Below are 16,648 nucleotides of genomic sequence, written 5' to 3'. Positions count from 1 at the left end.
GCATGTAAAAGGGAGCATAGGTTTAATAACGTGAGTTAGAAAAAAGGTTTCCAACCATTCGCTTGATTGTAATATAAAATATCTATTCAGTGTTGTAAACGGAAGTAAGCCGAAACAAAAAAGGAACAATAAATGAGAAAATACAAGGGGTGGAATTAAAAGGGTGAATGGATCTGCAATAAAAGTTTTCATTTACTGAAATAGGACCGGCTTTGCTTGACCCATAGTTGTTGATGATGTTGAAGAGAGGCGGAGTTCATTTGTTCATCTTAATATGACACATCATAAACGAGCAGTCTTTTTGAAGCGATGGAAATCAGGTGCACGAGTACGTTATGATGAATTCAAATTTGTACTTTTCCACAAGTTTATTGTGTAACGTACGATGCGTTTCGGTTCAAATAACCATCATCAGGTACAAGATATGTCAAATAGTTGGTATTTTGTAGGTAAAGTTAAATATATCCCTTCATAATCCTCATACTCTGGGAAAAATAAATTTGCCGCAGCAAAGACAAACGGGAGACCCTCCTGCAATCCGACATTTACAGAGTGCAGTGTAGTTCTTGTGACATATACTGCATAGGGCAGACTGGCAGAAGTTTCAAGATAAGAATAAAAGAACATGAAATATGCTTGAGGACTCAAAGATGCAACGTCACTCCTAGTTAAGCATCCACTACAATCATCCCTCTCGCGTAAATTTCATCCTGATATTCTTTACTATGAAAATAAGAGCAAAAGACTTGATATTTTGGAAATACTTGAAATTGTACAGTTAAATGTGAATGTTCTGTTAAATAACTAATTTTGCGTACACCACTCTCCACTCCTCAGAATCCCGTTCCCATAGCAAACAGTGTAACTTCCTCTCTCCAACTGACTCTACCTTCCGCGGATTTTCCCTTCCATCTCTACCCCCTACCCTCCAGTCTTAGTTTTGTGTTTAACAACCTTTCCCTGATAAGGTCCTTCTTAGAATCATTTATACCTCATCCCTCAACCTGCCCCTGTCCCTTCTATGCTCCCTTCCAGCCTAACCCTTCTGTATGCTTCCCTCCTCCCAATCGCCAGGGTACCAGCTACCTGCCACCGTCCGTTCAATAATGACCGCATGTGCTTATCCTCTCCCCCTTCTCTTTTTGCCTATCCTTTTCTTTGGTTTCTCTGTTGTCTTTGGATTTTGCCAACTTTACCCTCTCTCTCTCATGTCTCCACCTACCTTACTCCTCACTCCCTTCCTTCCCCTTCCTCAAACATGTATAAAAACGATGTATTCACAATTTGACATCCCTTGTAACTGTTGATGGTTTTGTATGTAAACCGAAACGCGTAGTAGGCTAGAATAAACGTATGGAAAAGCGCATATTTGTTTTTCTCATAATGGCAAACTACCACTTGAATCGTCTCACTTCCATCTGTTGAACCATTTGTACGCTCTATGCTCAAAGAAATTGTCAAGGTCTGATACTAACACTGTGGCAAGATATGACTCTTAATTAATTCAAGGGACTATAAATTTATATTTTGTTTGGCATTAAATATTTCAAATTATAATGCTTCCATTGTAAAGTATACCCATTGTGGAATTTAAAATATTTACTTGTATAACCACCGCACTCATAATGCAACATTATCTTTCTTTGTGAATGGCTTGATAATGGTAGAAAAGTGACGTATTAATTATTTAAAATGTAACATTTTCTTAATTAGTTTCCCTAGATCACAATTTTATGTTCTGTTATTTATGTTCAATGAGACAAAACGTTCTGTCTTTAATAGGTGTATTGGCATTTATCATTTCATTTAAAGTGCTCACTGTGCATGCAGAAGCTGGAAGTATGCATAAGAATAGGAGGAACTGACCACTGGAAGCGTTGCACATACTATTATCCATAAACCTTTGGATTGCAAACCCTTTGTGTGCTTGGATAGTTTGGATTGTTTCTTTAAGATAAAACCACAGGGTTAAAAGATTTAGGAGAGAAAGCTAGTCTATCTTTCTTTCCATTTAGTTATGACTTCAGCCAAGCCGAAAGAAAATCCATTTAAGCAGTGTGATAGACGTAAAGATATATTGTTGTGCATCCGTTGATTTAAGGATCAGAAATGTGTTCAAAGGTTCCTATAGTCTGAATATAATACAATACGACGAGAGATATGAAAAAATAATGCCTTTCAAAATATTTAATTGCTCTAAATAATTGTTTTGCTTGTTTTCTGGTGTTCTGAGGAGAAAATGCTTAGGAAAATTTCTTGTAGAGAAAACGAAAATATTTAATATTATCAGTGTCTGTTGTTTTAATGAACGGAATTCTTAAATACTACATATAATTATATATTAAAATTATTTGTTGCAGGTTTTCCAAAAAACATAGCCCAAGGTTTCTCGCCTATTACGCTATTCAGCGCTCTTTGATGTCAAGCACTCGTTGACTTTTGAATCGCTGGCTACTTATTTTTCAAATTATTCAAACGAACATAATTCAGAAGAAAATATCCAATGAACACATACGCAAAGCACTGTTTGTATCCTTTAAGAGGTTTGGCATTTGCACTTGGCACTTGCAGTCGGATTGTGATCACTTAAGTCGGTGCCCGAATCATACATTGTGTAAGGGTAGGAAAGACTCATGTCTTGGAGAATTAGTCTGTTGAGAAGCAAGACAGACGGAGATAAGAAGGCTGAGATGTCGGAGTCCCTTGAAATGTTAGCTAGAGGGAAGAAGGGGTAGGAGAGAGTGGAATGATGAATATGAAGGGGTATAGGAGAAGTGAGTCAGCGAGAGTAAAACAGGAAGGAAATGGAATTGGAGAAGTGAGAAGAAAGAAATGGGCAGGGCGGAATGGAGAGAAAGCGAGAGAGAAAATGAAGAGAAGGGTAATTTTGCCGGAGTAGAGCTTGTTGGAAGACTGCTTTTAAGGAATTGAATACTTTTTGTCTCTCGTGAGAAGAAGCGTATTTGAAAAAGTTTTGGGCATGTTTTTTGTGATGAAAACTGCCCCGGAGGCAAGAGCCTTATTTGGTCAGAGTAAGCTGATATTCGGATAGAGAAGATCTTGTTAGCGTGGGAGTATAAAAGGAGCAGTTGGACTAGGCTAGACGAGAAATGGAGGATATGGGAGTTGGGGAAGGGGGATGGGGGATAAAATACTGAGGGTTCGGAGTTGGAGGGGGATTGAGCAGGGGGTTAGATAGTGGAAGCCTCGGCAGTGGGGCGAACATGGGAGTTGGACTGACAGAGGGATGGGGTAGAGGGAGAAAGAGACAAGGAAAGGAGATATTAAAGTTGAGGGGTAAGAAGAGGAGCGACGTCATTCAGGTGTGTCATTTCCCTGCGTGCGGAGGCAAGATTATGTGCGAATTGCGATTCGCCGGAAGGGACTGCGCAAACTCTTTTGCTCGACTTTTTTCGGTTGTCTTACTTGCATGACATACTTATCTAGTCAGAGGTATGGGATAGGGTGGGGTGGGTGTGTGGGGAACAGGAAAGGAAAACAATATAAAAGTGCTCTCTCTCTCCCTTCCTATGGAATAAATGGCGTATAAAACTTAGGGCGCAGCGAACCGAAATGGAATTGCGGGAACTTGCTTTTTGATTGATGGAGAAAAAACGGTGGAGGGAGATTTGTCCCATCGAAGAAATAAAGACTAATCGGTGTCGCTGACACAACATTTCAAAAACCACGAATGGCCGCTGACATTGCTTTAAGGGATGGGTGCACAGAGAATGAGGAGGCCAAAAAGTTGGAAATTACTTTTGAAAAATGCAAGGATGAAAAATCAAGTCATTACGCCAAATTTTTCTTCTTGTAATAAAAGATATTAGAGATTTTACCTGCATGTCGACTTAAATGAAATGTCATGCCAAGATCCAAAAAGAATGTGCGCTTTAAAGTATTGTATTTTGCTTGCTTCAATATCAATCCTCAATCGCATCAGACTCATAAATCAATAATATTTCTTCATTAATGTTACAACATTGCAATGCGTACCTCTAATGAATTGAATCCTCTTTATCTCATCAAATAAACATAAAAACGTACAAGCTTAATATTAGTTAATTTTTTCTTCCTCCATAGGAATAATTATTGATATCTCTTCTATTTTTTTTACCAACGTACTAACGAAAATGACTGTGCTCTATTTCAAAATGCAGGGATTTACAAGGAAATACGTTAAATAGGAAGAATATAGCTGCAAGAGCAGGCTTGATAAACGACTTATTAGGATCGTACATAAGATTAGGGCTTCCCAGACATGGCTGAAATGATTCTAAAGGTTTTTGGAATTTATATGAAAAATAAAATATTTTGAAGGCACCCTGAAAAAAATTGTAAATGAATTACATAAGTGGTATTACTAGCAGTACTAAGATAGTAATTTAGGTGATAGTAATAATTTATTTTTCTCAAGTAAACTTTCAAAACTTTTAAAGGAGATCAACTTATTTCCACGACATTTTATATTCATCTATGATTAGTTTTCCAATCATACACCAACTATAATAACTACGTATTGTGCACAAGTTATTTTAAGAATAGTAAATAAAAAGTTTGAATTAGAAAGTAGAAAACATGTAGTCAAACATAATAGTACTGAGCATGTTCAATGTTAACAAAGGTTTACTTTTATTTTAAAAGTCTTATACGATATAAGATGGTAATCTTTAACATATTACTTCTTCATCCATTTAGTCATTAAATTTCAAAATCCTAGTGCATTAATCTTGTACTGTTGGGAAATACTATGCGTACATTACTATTCCATTTTTCTAGTAATCATACCTAAAGATAGAGCATAATGATTTCAAAGATTACCTAATTTGAAGCCTATATACGTATCATTTCAAATTCAGCTCAATTTAGAGAGGGAAAGCTACACGTTTTGTATCAGAGTAAATTATTTGAAAATGCTTTGACATGCGCGAAAAGTATTTCCACTTAAATTAAGATGCAATTAATAAATTAAATATGCCTCAATATTTATTGAAAGAATGTTCTCAAAGCCGTGGGTATGTGCCAATCCGGCTATTTGATGCAAATCAAATAAACTGACAATATTTGTAAACTTCAATCGGCAATTATAGTAATTTAGTTCAGTATACTATGTCGGAAGAGGATGCATCGAGCCGTCCACAGAATTCAATACGGAGTGGCAGATTGCGACACAGACATAGATACTACATCACAACACAACACCCTAGAGATAGACAGGACCATCCGGTTACCCGAGGAGCGCAGTGCCGATTGGACTAACCGCGCCGGTGGTAATTCAATTTACCAACATATCTTCAATGTCTCCGTGAGGCAGTCGTAGATGCAGCTGACAGGTAATCGAATGGTGTGGCTTCGAATGCATTAGAGACGGAAAAGCTTTTATCCACTACTTTTCATTAAAGGATAATTCAAATTAAGTATTTCGGAGCCATGGGGGTAAAAGAAATATTCTATTAAAAACATTAAGGTACTGATATATTTTGGAAAGCAAAAGTATCCTCTATAACATAAAAATATTGTCCCAAACTTGAACATGGGTCTCTGTACTTAGTTGAATGATATAATTACGTAAATATCGTCTAAATTTTGTTTCCGAGAATTGGGTATTACCCAAACTATTGAGCAATAAAGTCTGAATTCCAAAAACTAACCTCGATACCGGCGTTAAACTATAATAAAATCTTTTCTCGTGGCTCTATTCCCTATGTGGCTCATTTAATTTTCCTTAAGTGACATCGGCGTCAAAACCTAATCACTCCCACTCCGCTAAGGCTGGCCTAATCAAGGCTTACTCCTTCTTCCTCCATTCCCATCATGCAATTAGACGACGCCACGATCCCCTAGTGACCTTTTAATTGGGCAGCCAACTCCAGCTAAGGTACCTTTGAACCTTTGAAAATATCTTCAATACTAGTGCACTCTCAGATTTGAAACGAACTTTGAAGCGTGTTCCATTGGCTGAATCCAAGAAAAGTCGGGTTGTGTCTGAGGGGATACTCCTGTATTCATACCCGGTGAATTGGAAATTTTGACAGAAGAGAAATATTAAATTAATCTTATGTTATTAAAGCCTTTTTGTAAAAAAATCTCTGGGATTTATGGATTTGTATGAAGATCATGTTTCCCGCAAACATATTTCCATATGTCTCTGCATATCAAGAGAGTAGATATCCGTTGCATGGCTTTTGGAAAAAAATGAAATTATATTTGACCTGCGGGCAAATTTCTTATCGGGTTCAAACATCAGATGCAGTAACATACTCAAAATACAAAAGTTGGATTTGATCTTATGATGAAGAAATAACAGGGGCTTTCTTCTCACTTATTTCAAGAAAAATATTTCATGTAACGAGCAATTAAATGTTAATTGGGATAGCGAAGCTGTTCACGGTTAATTAATTTGAAACTAATATCATTCTTTAAAGATCATCGTACATTTTTTGACGAAATTTCGTATGCCCTATGTATGTCGTTTTGACTTGATATTACTCAAGTAGTATTAAAAGTTATTAGGGGAGTCGGCCGAGAGTCTTCATTTACTTTCAGATGAATACCATTTCCTTTTACAATGATAATATACTTATAAATGCAGTGAATTTATATCATTATGAATGCATTTAATTGTTAAATTTATAAATGAATATTTCTTCAAAGCAGAACATTTACGTATTTTAGTGACTGTTTTGATTCAAGAAGTGATATTCTCCCATTGGTGCCTAAAATGTATTTATGCGCCAGTGTTTAAATATTTAGAGCCACAACATCAATTTTGAAGAGTCTGAGGCATGATATCTACTTGCTTTAGATTACTCTTTATTGTTATTTATGTTTTATATTTCCAGTGGGTAATTACGACTCGTAATTTTGTTTGAGGAATGCCTCCAAGTTTCAGAATTGGTAAAGCGTAATTATTTTTTATTAATGAGTTGAAAAATGCAAAACGAAGGAAAATAATGTCTTCCTTTTTCATTTTAATTCATTTGGTCATAATTAATCCCATTTCTTGTGCTTATTGCTACGCATGAATTTACTCGAAACGCTACTGATGATTGAGAAAACTATCATCATTGACTATTATATTACGATATGTGTGTTATAATGGTCCTGTAAACTAAGTGTTATTAATGTGCTGCTAATTGTTTCCAAATACACATCTGGTGTTTTTGCTTTCCAGAACTTAGGGCTAAGGCCATTAAAATTTACCGTTTCACTTCCAGCAGAATGAATGTTTTTCACCGATATAACAGGTTTCAATCTTCATTCATATGAATCAGGGGTTTCTTCCCCCTTGGGATTATTCGCGGTAGCCACCTGTCGAGTAAGGGCACTTTCATAGGCTTTTGCATAATTATCAAGCCATGATATCCAAGGACGAACTCCTACTTCCTTTGAGTGCTACCGCAAGTTGGCCACGATTGTTTGACTTCCGCGTTAACTCCTTAATTTGCAACATCACTCTACATTTAGATGTCGGCAGGCTATCCACAACCCAATGGATGCAATGTATGGTTCTAAGATAACTGGGAGGGTTAAAACACAAAAGAGGAAAAAGCGAAAACTTAATGAAGGCCGAACGGTGCTTACGTCGTCGTCGGTAGACAAAAGTGCCCTTCGTTTTACTTTTGACAATATTTCTGTCCTCGAATCGTACTTTTTTCGTATCTATTTTCTCTATTTTCAGTGTCACTTCTAGTTTCTAATCTTTAATATTTCCTGCATGTTCTTTTATATATGTCATATATCTGAGTGCATTTTTGTGGTAACCTTGTTATTTTGTTTTTTCTTCTGCATGGAAAGTGCTTCACTTAACGCGATTTCTGGAATTTACAACTTGAGTAAATCCCCTTGGATATTCTACCTAGGATATTAGTAGCTTATATTGATGTTTAGCGGAAAATAAAAACAAAGTATGGTCCATTTACTTTATTTTCTTCTTACTTTACATCTGTGCGGATCTCTTCTCGGAGCGTGTGGGTTGCGGCTTGAGCGCTTTCGTTTCTCAATAAAAAATTTCCAGAAGTCTCGACTCCTGATATTGCGTCTAGGCTTATTCCCTCCATTTGTATTTGCTGTCTTCATCTGTTAAGAGGACTGCGTAAAAGCCACTCTCATAGTATCATATTTTCTTTGTCCTCCTTTTTCCTCACTTGCATATTATGTTATTGTGTCTTCATTCCTCCATTAGTTACTTTGAATTGAATGCAGAAAAGGAAATTTACACCCTCTTTAGAGAAAGAATCCCATGCGCAAGTCAATGCAAATATTCAGGCAATTATTTAACTAGGGATCTTGGGTGGGGAGTCCAAGTAGATAATTTGACACGGAAGGCATTTAAAGTATTGCATTGGGGAATGAGAAATTTAAAAGGAAGTAGCGTAGCCACAAAGGAAAAAGCATATAAGGTACTGGTTATCCCTATCCTAGAATACTCCTCCATAGTAAGGGATCCATATGAGGTGGGACATAATAAAAAGTTCAAAGAAAGGCATCAAGACGTGTACTCGGAAGGTACAAAAGAAGAGATAGTGTCACAGAAATGTTAGATGTATTGAAATGGGAGAGTTTGAAAAATAGAAGAAAAAGGAGTAGGTTAGGCGCGATGTATGGAATTGTTGAAAAGGACGAAGCGTGGGAAGATTTATGGAAAGTGATAGAAAAGCCTAACTTTAAGGGGAAAAACGACCATAGCTTCAAAATAAAAATAAGGTGGCAAAGAACAAGTAAGAAAAAATACTCTTTTTTAAATAGAACTATAATTGATTGGAACCAGCTGCCTGGAGGTTTGTTTGAGCCCTTTCCATCCAATTTTAGAAGGTTTAAGTATAAATGTAAAGCAGCATCTAGGTTCATTGTAGTTTTTAAAATATTGTTTGTATGTGATGTGGAAGTGTCATTGTATGTAAGAATATTTTGTCTCTTATCTGTTTTTTTAGTGTGTGTATGTATGTAATTTTCGTTGTAAGAGTTATCTTTGCCCAAACTTGACCGTTGCCACCAAGAAAATTGCCTAATTGTAATTCTAAAACAATAATAAAAAACTTCCTATGCACCAAATTAACCGGATTGCATTCCATTTACCTATCTAAAGGATTTTTTCCATTTCTATTTACTCCTCGTTTACCACCTTGAGCTATTGTAAGGCATGGCTTAATTGTTAATGGCTTTCTTAATATATATATATATATATATATATATATATATTTATATATTTATATATATATATATATATATATATATATATATATATATATATATATATATATATATATATATATATATATATACAGGGTTCGTCCGGAAAATAAGTGTACTGAGCTCAGAAAAAAAATTTATTACACTTTTACATATCTTAAGCTAATATTCCTCAAAATAGGACCCTTGTGAGTCGATACACTTGTTCCAGCGGCGTTCCCATTCCTGGAACGCTCCCGCGAAGGCATCATCGGGAACCTCTCGAAGACACGTCGTCACGGCCTCTTTGACGGCGTCCAAAGTCCCGTATCGCGTTCCTTTCAAACTCCTCTTTATCTTCGGGAACAGAAAGAAGTCCGGTGGTGCCAAGTCCGGGCTGTAGGGCGGGTGCGGCAGCGTTGCCACGCCGTGCTTGGCCAAGAAGTCCGACACGACAAGCGCGGTGTGAGACGGCGCATTGTCGTGTTGCAGCCTCCAGATGTTTTTGATCGCTGGCCGGACGCGGGCGACTCGTTTTCGAAGCCTGTCGAGCACATTACACTGCTCTGCTATCATCCGAACACTATGACGACGATCAGAGTTCAGTACATCGCGAACTTTTCGCACATTTTCGTCGGTGAGTGTCGTTGATGGGCGTCCAGGCTGTGGTTCGTCGTCGACCTCTTCCCTGCCCTCCACGAACATCTTGTGCCACCGAAAGATCATGTTTCTGGACATGGCTGACTCCCCGTAAGCCTGGTTAATCATGCCGACAGTTTCGGTAGACGATTTCCCAAGCTTTACCGCAAATTTGATGGAATAACGCTGCTCCAAAAACTTCGGCATCGCGTTCCGTGACGTGGGTCGAGCGTGGAGGTTCGCGTTAACAGAGCTCCTCACTACACCACAGCTCAGAGCCGACTGCCTTTTTCAGCGTCGCTTGCTAACATACCCCCCTCCAATCGCAGCCCGTCAGAGTGGTGCTGGGCGCGCCTGGAGCGGCGGGAAAAAATCAGTACACTTATTTTCCGGACGAACCCTGTATATATATATATATATATATATCGATAAATAAATAAATATATATTTTATAAATATGTATATGTATGTATATATATATATATGTATATATATATATGTATATATATATATATATATATATATATATATATATATATATATATATATACACCAGCGTCATATAGCATAATTTCATTGTAATATAGTGTAATAGTTTGGTATAGGCTCCCTTAAGAAATTCTTTTCAGCTACCTCATGTCATTCTGCTTTGTTAGAGTATCGGTCTCTTTTTATGTTATAGCCATTAGTCAATGGGCACAGATTCTTTCTCTGATGCCTATGTTTTTCTGCAATGATTTTAGTAATCTCACGTATTTTATGAATCAATCTCATCATTGTCTTCTGACTCAGCCTCTCTCCATGGCCGCACGAATCGATTGAATGATTTAATCCTCAGTCATATCTGAAGCGAGATTGTTCATATTATCATTCACTTTCTTGATTCGTAGTTCATAGCCTAACGAGCATGTAGGTTGATTTGTAGATTAACCTACATTTAGTACAGTAATTTTGTGTCAAGGTTGATGAGCCTGATTGACACCTACATATTTTTCACCGCACCTCATTTCAGCATGGTTACTCCTTTTTTTGCGATTGATTCTCAGCCTAATTTTCCCTTTACCGTTTCACTGATCTCCTAAATTTTTATGGTTATTTATTTTCTTTTATCTTTTAGTTACAAAAATGCACCTTCCTTTAATGTTTTGTTTTACAATGTCCGGCATGATTTCTTCATTTGGGGAATTAATGAGGTAGTACGCTGTTCTTCTACATTATCTTTTCCCCCGTTTGTACTTCTATCACGACTTTGTCATACACAGACATTTTCTGCTCCTTTAATACCATTGCTCTTCTTTTGAAAAGTTTTTCAATACCATATGGCATCCGGCACTCTTTTGGGTATCTCCGCCAGATTTCACAATGCAGACTTACAAGTAATCCGACCCATTCAAAATAAATATCAAGAGTTCGGTGAAATTTAACCTCATTTATTTAGCTTACGAATCATTTCTAAAGAATTCATACAATATGTTACTTATTTGAGCTCTTTGATTGATTATTCCTTCACAGTATTTTGACCAGTAGATTTGACCGTATACATTTACTTTAAATTCTTAACATTTTACCGGGTGGCATGCAATACTGACGCTTTCTTGAAAGACAGATCGCAAAATCCTTACTGTAAATTCAAAACTACCCAGCATATTATTTTCTTCAAGACTCAGCTAACACGACTTATACCATAGTGATATATGGTATTGAACTTGGGATGCTTTTCAATGGTGATGTCTGTTCTATTCTCTACCATTCATCTAATGTAAAGGGATCTCAAAGACATTTATATTCCCTGCTTCTCGGCTACAAAGGAGTCGTGAATAGTTGAAGTTACAGGTGAAATTTATATTTCGCTTGCACAAAGGAAAGTTAAGCCATTCATGTTTCATTCAACCTGGTTGTGTTGCGGTGTAAAACTGTCACAAATGACGTAATGGAGTAACCGCTTTTAGATTCTTTCGACCTTCCCTTGTGAAGAAAGACCGAAGAAAGGGAGTGGAGGCAAATTCAAAGGAATGAAATCATATTTAAGACTTGAAAGCGTGGAAAATGGCAAAACATGGACTATAGAAATGTGGAAAGTGAGTGAGGGGAGGAGGCTGGAGGGAGTAAAAGAGGAGAAGGATGCAGAATGCGGGGAAAGGAGTGAGAGGGTCAAGGGAACAGGTGGAGGGAAGCGGGAGTGTGCCGGAGCATCTCTGAAAGCGTAGCGGAAAGGGTAAGGGCGGGGGCTTTAAGACTTGAGTGAGGTCGTGGGGAAAGGAGGCTTTGGTAAGACGGTATGGAGAGGGAGGCCGGGGGTAAGCAGTGTGAGTGATGCGATACTGGAAAGAGAAATGGTAAATGAGCGTGGTGTAGGTATTTGTGTATGTTGGTGCATTCGCGCGCTTCTGCGAGATGGAATGCGAAAAGGTTGGAATAACACAGAGTGAATGAGCAAATGAAAGCCGGGGAAGTAAGAGACGTGATGCGTGGAAGACGGTGGGAAATGGGATACAGTGGAGAGGGGTTTGAGAGGAAGTGAAGGGAGGAGGAAGAGTGAGAGAGAAAGAGAGAGACAGGGGTGGGGACGGTGGATGAATTACTTCAGCAAAAGTAGAGGGAGAAGTTGAGACGTAATAAGAAGAGGTGCAAGGAACCTTAAGAGACTGGGGAGTATAGAAACAGGCAAAGGAGGAGGGAGATGAATAAAATACACAGGGACAAACAGGGAATACGAAAAGATTAACATGAGACAGATACACTGAGAGGTGAAGAAGATTATCGTATGATTTTACCCAGATGGTTGTATTCTACGTAAATATACCTAACATAATTGTTCATTTTAATATCATTCGAATAGATAGTGTTCTCCTGTTTAGGAAAACTTAATCTATGCAAATCGTACTAAATTGTTCGCCCACGAAAACTTAAGTTTAAAGATTTCCGGAAATTATTATACGTTTGTAAAAATGTACTGGGAAGAATTCATTTGAAAATTCTGGGAGAATGTTACTTTACCAGACGGAGTGAGTGGCAAAAGTTGGCATATTATGTCCAAACTTTTGAGGTTGTTAACAATGCAATCTTAATGTGCACGATAAACTACTTTCACGTAAAGTTTATGTGAGCTTGGATAAATATAATGAAAGGATGGAGATGGCAGGTGAAACGTGACGAGTAGACAGATACACGGGTAGTAAGGAAGTACCGACGGAATAGAAGAATAGACGAAGGGAAATAGACGGGAGCATAGAGGGAAACACAAAGTAGAATAAAACGCTAAAAAAGGAAGTGGCTATTTCATCACGTGCCACCGAATTCAAAAGGGAGAGAATTAAGAGGATAATATGCTTACAACAGGAGGATGAGGACTGAAATTCGAAAAGATAAGCAGCAAAAGGATTAAATTAAAGGCAGATGGACCAGAGGGATGTCGGCACAAAAGGGGGCTCCACTGGAGAGAGAAGAAATAGTCCCTCTCGAAAGAGAATGCGAAAGGAGGTAGGGACGGAGTTAGGTGAGAGACGAGGTAGGAGCAGGAAAAAAGTGGTTGGTGGGAGGAGAGGGGGAAGAAGGAGAAAAAGGATGGGGATGTTGACGAAGAGATATGGAGAGATGGGATGAATGCGTGTGTGGTGGAAGACCGGGGGAAGCGCCCAAGGGAGGGGGGATACGCGGGTGGGTGCGGAGTGGGTGCGAGTGTGGGAGGAGTGGGGGAAGTGGGGGAAGAGAAGGGGCGGTTCGTGGAAAAGAAGACGGCGGGCGCCTCATGGAGGGGGGGAAGAACCTAGCCACTCCGGAGGCACAGAGAATCATCTCCCTCGATCCCGCGCCGAAAAAGACTCACCTCTCTCTCTCCCCCTTGCCACTCGCCCCTACCCACGTCTCCGGCCTCTCATCGCCCGCCCAACACCACCGACGCTCTCCCCAACTCCCTCCCTACACCCTCGCCCCCGCCAAACCACACCCCACCGGCACGGGGGCGACGGCAGAAACTCCACAGCCGACGACGACTCAAGGCTCCGACGCCGCCGCCAGGGCAGTTTCCTCAGCCCAAGAACGTTTTCCTCCGAGGAAGCAATCTCCCCTTACTCCTCGCCCGCCACAGCGTCACGTATCTCAGACCGCCACCCACTTCTCCGTCCGCCCGACCTCCTCCCGCCACGACCCTCCCGCCTCCACACTGAACGCACGCCCCGTCAGGCCTAAAACCTCCTCCTCCCCGACCATTCTCCTCCCGACCTCTCGAACTCCGCCCTCCCTTCCCCCGCCCATGCACCTTGGAAAAGGGCGGGGGCGGGGGGAGTTTGAATCTCTCGCTCTCCCCGGAAACTAGTCTTCACATCAGCGGCTTATTCGCGAAGTGTGGTTTGAGGTTTAAGACGGAAGGGGGTGGCGGTGACTGGGGGGAGTTGGAGAGTTTATTTTTTTTTCTCCTCTGATGGAGGAGGAGTAGTGGGAGAGGAAACTGCGAGAGAGAGGGAGAGAGATCCGAAGAAGATATGGGGGATGGTCGTGAGGAGATGGTGGGTGTAGCGAAGAGAGAGGTGAGGGGGAGGGCGACGTAAGCTCAGAGGGAGGTCGATCTCTCAGCAGGGTGAGGCGAGTCTCTGCCCCGGAATGGGTGCATTGAAGGGGATGAGGTATGGGGAGACCCCACGGTGCGGGAGTCTTCAGGTGAGGTGTGGATGGAGCTGATGGAGTGGTGGGGCTGAGGGAGAAAGATTGGGAAATCAAGGGTTACTTAGGTGGTTCGGGAAGGAATCATGAGAGGAGGAGAGAGAGTGGTTGGAGGCCAGAGTTGAGGGAAGGGGGTTGGCGACGTTACGCATGAGTGGTTTTGAGGTAACAGTGGGAATGAGTGTAAGGGATGAGATACAGAGGACAATAAATATGAGGAAAATACGCACGTATGGTGCAGAGAGAAGGCCCGTATTCACTCGACTGAAATGTCAACCGTAGTACTGAAAAAAAGAGTGAAAATTAACTTAAAAATATAAATACACCAGTCTTAATCACTAAATCGTAAAAAATTATCGTTAGCATCAAGTGGTGTTATTCAGTGATCCAGACTTAGATAGGTAAAATGGAGCCAAAAAATTTCGTCATTGAAAAATCATTAAGCCAAAACTATTAATTACGTTGACATAATTCATAAGAGAGGTATAATTTGACAACTACCCACGAATCAAAAGTCTGGAGTAGGGGAAACCAGGAAAAAAACCCGGGGCATCTTATGATACGGCTGATTAATACAGGAAGCCAGTTTCATTAGAATTTATTATTTACGCAAACAGAAACAACTCATTTAATTTTGATGAAAGCGCCCCTCTATCTCAGAAATGGCATGGTGATGAAATAATTTTGAACATTCCGTTGAGATATATATGGATAGGTATATGCGTCATCGCGGAGTACATATTTCTTCTAATAAAGTGAATTTTCCGAAAAAGTAAATCAAGGAGGTTAAAACCTTGTGTACATTAATAGCTTTAGACCCCATAGCCCATATTCATTGAGCCCTATCAACGTGAAGTATTCGGTTAAGAAGCTTTAAATCAGATAGGTATGTATTGTAATGACTTATTGTTCTGAGAGAAGGGAGGGATTGGATGAAAATCTTGCGAAACGAGATCAGCATAAACATTGCCCGAGGAGGAAAGAAAAAATTGGCGGGAGGTAAAGTGTATCGGGAGGATGTTCCGTGGAAGTGAGGGCGTGGAGGACAGGGCTCGTTTTTTGGAGTGAGGGGCTGGCTGTCGGACGAAAGAGGAGATACGTAAGATAAGAGAGGAAGAACAACGACTTTATTAGGGCGAAATTGAGAACATTGAGTCCCTCCCTTCGCTTAACCCTTAAAAAAAAGAGAGGTTAGGGAAAAGGGTATGGTCGTCGGGTCCGAAGGATTGGGAGGAGAGGAGGGGGAGGAAGAGAGAGAGGGAGAACGGAAAGGAAAAATATGGCGGAGAGCGAGAGAGTGGGAGGTGTATGAAGTGGTTAGAAATACGATGAAGGGGAATGAGGGGCGGCGGATCGGAGTTTAGGAGAAAGAGGGTTGGCGGCACTGGGCGACGTGATGCGTGTAAGAGCGAAGGAGAAGAAATGGGAACGAAGCGGACGGGATTTTCGGTATACGAGAGAATAAGCGAAGGTCACAGAGGAAGAAAGGAACCGTGAGGGAAGTTGGTGAAGGTAAGAGGGAGAGATTGAGGAGGGGTGTAAGTAAGTGGAGGCGTTAAAGAAATTAGCGAAAAGGATGGAGAAAAGCAAGTGTGGTTTGTGGATATGTATGAGAGCTATGGTTCTCAAAATTTTTTAACTCGTGAAACATTTGGACTTATGTCTTTTCGTGAAACATCTTTATAATTTCGCATTCCGTTTTATGCATTGCAAAATGATTTGATCCACGTTGCAAAAGATGAAGCGTCGTTCTCCATACGTTAAGAAATGAAGAAAGATTGATTAAAAAAAAATATGCCGATAAATCTGAAGGCATTTACTTCTCTTTTGGCTTCCTCTTTTTTGTCGTTTTATTTTGCGGTAACAAGGATTTGTAGGCAAGGTAATCCAGTAAGTACAGCTACTGGGTGAAGAGCTGCGGTTCTATTTCCGGTTACGTCTTTTGGTACCATTAGCACTATGAAAGCGGTGTGATATTTTGACTCCAGATTTTCCTGGAAAATCACAGGCATACAGGAATAGGGGAGGAACTGGCCTCCTTAACAAGTACGTTGAATTTCGAACCCTGCTGGACCAAGCTTCAAAATGCTTAATTCAAGCTTCGGGATGGTTACTGTGGTTAGATCGCATTTGTGCATTGCAAAACCATTCTATCTTAATTTTTTTTGAGAGGTAATGG

The sequence above is a fragment of the Hetaerina americana genome, unplaced genomic scaffold (assembly GCF_022747635.1).
Source record: "Hetaerina americana unplaced genomic scaffold, ioHetAmer1.1.p SCAF_8, whole genome shotgun sequence".
In the NCBI taxonomy this organism is placed as follows: Eukaryota; Metazoa; Arthropoda; class Insecta; order Odonata; family Calopterygidae; genus Hetaerina; species Hetaerina americana.
The sequence above is the reverse complement of the archived record's forward strand: the minus strand, read 5'-3'. Positions refer to the sequence as shown.